We start from the raw sequence: 6617 nt of genomic DNA on the forward strand, positions 1-6617 counted from the left end.
TGTTAGTACCTCAGGGCACTACTTCCAACATTTGTCAAAACTTTCATTAGGTTGGCTCTTATAATAAAAGATTCAGAATTTTATTTTTTTATATATTTCCTCAGTTTTCAAGGTGACAGAAGCCATTTTGAACCATTCCATTCCATTGAATAACTTCACTAAGTGGTCTGTATTATGGTCCCTGAAATTTTCTTACCGGAACAAGGATCGAACCTTGAACCTTTGCGTCAGTAGTCCGATGCGCTAACCATTACACCATGGCTCTCATTAAAACAAACTGGTATAGAGTACAGCACATTTAAAATGCCAGTGGAAAAAGAAGTAATGTTGAATAGAGGCAAACCATTAACATAACTTAGGTTTCGATGAACACCAATAAAATATATGCCGAGTATTATAATTGTTATTTTGTTACGGAGGAAAGCAAACAAAAACAGTCCTACATAAAATATTTTCTGAGCTGTTTGTCAAATATAAAAGACAGTAGAAGGAATTATGATACATATAGTTGATGATAACAAAAATAATAACTGCAATTAGAACATAATATTAATATTATTGAAAACACGATATGTTAACACGACGGGTGCCACAGTTAGAGCAAGATCTGATAAGCATCTGAGATCGCTCTGTTTTTATGGGGTTTGTGCTGCTCAGTGTTTAGTTTTCTTTGTTGTGTTTTGTGAACTATTGTTTGTCTGTTTGTCTTTCTCTTTCTAGCCATTGGGTTGTCAGTTTATTTTTGATTTGTCAGTTTGAATTCCTCTCATATATTTTGTTTTTTTCTTTTTGACTGACTATCGCGAAACTAAGTTTTGCTATACATGATTTAGCGTAAATTAATTAAAAAATGATAAAAACAAATATTTACCACAATATTGTAAATCTGATGTAAATGTTATAAAATTCGAACAAGTATATTCAACCCAAAAAATGTGTTGATCTAGAGAAACTTTGAAGACTTACTAAATGTACTTCTGTGAAAGTCTATCCTCCTGGTTAAACAACTATTGTATATGTGCGTATTTATCTGTTTCCAAAATGTTTCAGTTATTACTTTGATAATTACAAGAAAATTGAGAATGGAAATTGGGAATGTGTCCAAGAGAAAACAACCCGACCATAACGCAGACAACAACCGGAGGGAACCTATGAATAATAATAATAATAATGAAAATTTATAATGGGTCTTTAATGCAGCGGGACGTGTCCTTCAGCTTGACCCTACCCAAATATGTATACCAGTTCAGTGATAATGGACGTCATACTAAACTCCGAATTATACAAAAGAAACTAGAATTAAAACAGATGCAAGACTAACAAAGGCCAAAGGCGCCTGACTTGGAACAGGCACATAAATGCGGCGGGGTTAAACACAGTAAAACTGGGGGCTCGCGGGTCTAAATCAATTTTTTTTAATTTAATATAGGATTTTTCTAAATTTTTCTATAAATGAACTTTATCTTATACTTAATAGAAAAATGAAATAAAAAAATGGGGTCACCGTTCATTTACGCTCACACTCTGCCCTCGAAAGAAGCATACATTTTTGTTAATGTCCTTTTTTTCTGTTGAACCAATAGGAGAAAAAGCGGTAATTTCGAAATAAAAAAAGAACTCAATTGCAGAAATCGCTTAAATTTTACAATAATTTAGTTTATGTACAGCTTATTCGAAAATAACAATAAAAAATATAGGTCACCGATGACTTAAAAGAGATATTATAATTTAAATGCCAAAAAAATGGTATTTTTGCACCAAAGGTTCCATAAAATTGCTGAGAGGAAAAAGTATATTCCTCCTGATTTGCGATAACATTTCATGGATTGTTGAATTAAATAAAACTTCATGTTCACAATGCGAAGTACGGTATAATACAAGTAATTTGATTGGACGACTAATCTGATTGTACAATCAATCGGATCTCATCGGCTGTCTATGAACAAAGTGTAGTAGTTAGCCGCGAACCAGCTTAACAAGGCTCCGTGTTGACGGCTGTTATTTAACCTATAATTGTTTACTTTTACAAATATTGTGACTAGGATAGAGAGTTGTTTCATTTGCACTCGTTTGCACTCATACCACATCTTCTTATATATAAATAGAAATCTCTAAATAACTGTACTACTATTATTAATATAGTGAAAAAAAATATGTATTGCTTTTGACAAATGTTTGTTTTTTTCTGATTTTCAAAATGTTATATTTATCTTTGATTTTGTATGTCTTCTTAAAATAAAAATGGTGGAAGATAACAACATGAACAAAGGGACATGTGAACGACAAACTAACCGTATAACTTATAAAAATTTAGATTTATATAACCTGAAATTTACGTACTACCAAAAGAAGTAAAGGTGACAATATCTATTGAATCAAATGTGTTCCACATAATAAAATGCCTGTATCAAGGCAGAAACATGACATTCGTTTTTCATTCGTTTGATGTGTTTGATCTTTTGCCTTTGTTAATTGATATGTGAGTTTCAGTTTAGAATTTTGTTTGGAGTATTTTTTGATATTCGACTGTTTACGAAAGTTAATATTTGGTTTATTGATTAGTGAGAGACCATTCAAGGTCCGTTCTTGTAATTAACAAACAAGGAAATATCATCAGCAGGAATACTGGTTGTGTCGGTGTATCATCAGCAGGAATACTGGTTGTGTTGGTGTATCATCAGCAGAAATACTGGTTGTGTCGGTGTATCATCAGCAGGAATACTGGTTGTGTCGGTGTATCATCAGCAGGAATACTGGTTGTGTTGGTGTATCATCAGCAGGAATACTGGTTGTATTGGTGTATCATCAGCAGGTATACTGGTTGTGTCGGTGTATCATCAGCAGGAATACTGGTTGTGTTGGTGTATCATCAGCAGGAATACTGGTTGTGTCGGTGTATCATCAGCAGGAATACTGGTTGTGTCGGTGTATCATCAGCAGGAATACTGGTTGTGTCGGTGTATCATCAGCAGGAATACTGGTTGTGTCAGTATATCATCAGCAGGAATACTGGTTGTGTTGGTGTATCATCAGCAGGTATACTGGTTGTATTGGTGTATCATCAGCAGGAATACTGGTTGTGTTGGTGTATCATCAGCAGGAATACTGGTTGTATTGGTGTATCATCAGCAGGAATACTGGTTGTGTTGGTGTATCATCAGCAGGAATACTGGTTGTATTGGTGTATTATCAGCAGGAATACTGGTTGTGTTGGTGTATCGTCAGCAGGTATACTGGTTGTGTCAGTGTATCATCAGCAGGAATACTGGTTGTGTTGGTGTATCAACAGCAGGTATACTGGTTGTGTCGGTGTATCATCAGCAGGAATACTGGTTGTGTCGGTGTATCATCAGCAGGAATACTGGTTGTGTTGGTGTATCATCAGCAGGAATACTGGTTGTGTCGGTGTATCATCAGCAGGAATACTGGTTGTGTCGGTGTATCATCAGCAGGAATACTGGTTGTGTTGGTGTATCATCAGCAGGAATACTGGTTGTGTCGGTGTATCATCAGCAGGAATACTGGTTGTGTCGGTCTATCATCAGCAGGAATACTGGTTGTGTCGGTGTATCATCAGCAGGAATACTGGTTGTGTCGGTGTTTATATCATCAGCAGGAATACTGGTGGTGTCGGTGTATCATCAGCAGGAATACTGGTTGTGTTAGTGTTTTTTGCTTTGCATGTATTAACAGCCATGGAAATTGAAACTTGGTCAAAATAACGCAATTAGATTTTTAGGACTCAATCGACTCATCGTGTTCGATGTGCTGCAATACATACTCCGATTATACTGGTATATAGAGTAAAGGCACTAAAAAGCCTGTGTCGTTCACCTTGTTCGATGTGCTGCATTGCATACTCCGACTATACTGGTATATAAAGTAAAGGCTCTAAAGAGTCTGTGTCGCTCACCGTGTTCGATGTGCTGCAGTACATACTCCGATTATACTGGTATATAGAATAAAGTCACTAAAGGGCCTGTGTCAGTCACCGTGTTCGATGTGCTGCAGTGTATACTCCGACTATACTGGTATATAGATTAGAGGATCTAAAGAGCCTGTGTCACTCATCTTGGATTGTATGATGCAGTGCATACTCCGACTGTACTGGTATATAAAGTAAAGGTTCTAAAGAGCATGTGTCGCTCACAGTGTTCGATGTGCAGCAGTGCAAAATCCGATTATACTGGTATATAGAGTAAAGGCTCTAAAGAGCATGTGTCGCTCACCTTGGTCTATGTGCTGCAGTGCATAGTAAACACTCTACAACATTAAAGACAAGAGTTGAATTCACGACACAACTCTCTGTTTTAGTGATGGTGACTTGTTGGTAAATCTTACTTTACTGGACATTCTTGCTGTTTAAAGTTATCTCTATGTATACTTAACTTGGTCCAATAGTTTCAGAGGAAAAGATTTGTGAAAAAGATTACAATAATTTACGCAAACAAGTGATAAATTGATTTTAAAGGCCAATTACTCCTGGAGGGATCAATTGACATTTTTTATCATTTTGATATACTTGTATATCTTACTTTGCTAAACATTTGCTGTTTCTATTGTATCTCTATCTATTATAATATTCAAAATGATAACGAAAAACTGCAAACGATTCTTAAAATTACCAATTTAGGGGCAACAAACTATATATTTTTGTGATTTAACTTTTTACTGTTTTAGTTATTTCTACTTAGAGCTTTTATTAGCAGTAAATTATTGCTCGTAGATATTTAAGATAACCCCTTTTGATCATCTTCAATAGCTATAACAAAACATATATATACTCATTAAAGGGTGGTCAATTAACCATAATGAAATGATTTGTTTACAATTCAAGACAATATATGTCAGCCAAGCATTTCTAATTCAATAACCATCATTGCATACACGCTAATATTAGGATAGAATATGAGAACAACTATAAAACAACACCACAAGCGAAAGAGATCCCGATATAGTAATTACATCGTAAACGAAAACAAAGGGTATTTTTTTTATTGCCTTTGTCCTTTTATCACTGTTGGGCGGCCCACATCTATTTAACAAATGAATACCCAAAAGCTAGAAATCAAAGGAAGATCAACATTTATTTCAAAGTGTTTATTATAGAGCAAATGAATATATATGATATCAATAAAAGCTAAATTTATATAATCAGTCCAATACTATAATTCTACATGTTATGGTTTATATTCATCAATATTTCAACAGAATAAACAAAAACAAAAAATAATCAAAAACCTTATCATTGGGTCTGCTACACACCATGTTGTCTGTTGCAATGAAACCAATATGTTTTACAGGTTTACATGTGTACTTTTAAACTTTTTATTTGTTTGGCTTTCTAACTATCTAATGTGAGCGTTACTGATGAGTTTATGTAGACGAAATATGCAAAAGGCTAGTCTGTCGTATCAAATTTTCAGGCTGGTACCCATTTACACATCAAATCTACAAAAAGATCATTTCCCTCAGTTTATATCATACCTAACGGAACTGGGTTCCAATATCTAAGTTCGTCAGCTCTTTTCTTGTCACGAAAACTCCATTGAAAACTCACAACAGAAATTTAATGCAGCCTTGTAGTTAAAAATGAAATACTTTTTCGATGCATTTATCTGTTTATTTATTTTCATTGATGAATTATGCCTATATACTAGTAAAGTTTGACCTGAACATACTACTGCAACAGTTTGTCATCGCAACTCATCTGAAACAACAGTCAAGAGTTTTATGAGTCTGTGCAGGCAGATAATAAGTACGTACATGAAGACGTTTGTAAAAAGGAATATCCCTAGCAGTTATGAGTCCTTGAAATTATGAATCTGGTAAGATGTTGTTTGCCAGGGGAGGAAAATGGGACGTAAGGTACGCCTTCGGTTTTGTGACCTTGATTAAACATTTTATGATACTCCAATTGAACATTAACATATTGATGTCACCAGCTTGCGACCAGTAATCTATCTTTCGTTTAGGACTTTCCCCAGTGTAAAAAATATTCCAGAAAAAATAAAGTTATATGCATATGAACTCCAAAAACAACGGTACATGGATTGTTTGCTAGCTGGTAAACCACACATTTCCATAAGAAACTTAAATCTTATATATAAGAAGATAAAAACAAAAGATATACGGATCTAACACTAAATAATGAAAACAAGAGATAGTACATGAGAACAAGTAATTGACACATTAACTTACAAAATACAAAGCAAAATATAACAACTCAATTGTACACAACATTATACATTCCTTAAGAAATAATTCATGGGGGCTTGAATATATCGTGATTTTACCACGGGTTGGCCCTTTATGACAAATATTTTACCCCTGAGCGATAGCAAGGGGTAAAATATCGGCATAAAGGGACAACCCGTGGTAAAATCTAGATATATTCAAGCCCCCATGCATTATTTCGATTCTGATAGGACACATACGGCAATTCTTTTGGATCGAAGCGCTCTAGGTGTAGGCAAATATTTGCCGTTCCCATAAATAAACGCACTAATAAACTAGCGTAAAAGAACGGAGCAAACTGCATTAGTGACATGTTTAAACTATTTAAAATAATGTATTTAGACAGTTTTGGATGAATTTGAATGATAATTTATTCATAT

The sequence above is a fragment of the Mytilus edulis genome, chromosome 14, assembly GCF_963676685.1.
Source record: "Mytilus edulis chromosome 14, xbMytEdul2.2, whole genome shotgun sequence".
In the NCBI taxonomy this organism is placed as follows: Eukaryota; Metazoa; Mollusca; class Bivalvia; order Mytilida; family Mytilidae; genus Mytilus; species Mytilus edulis.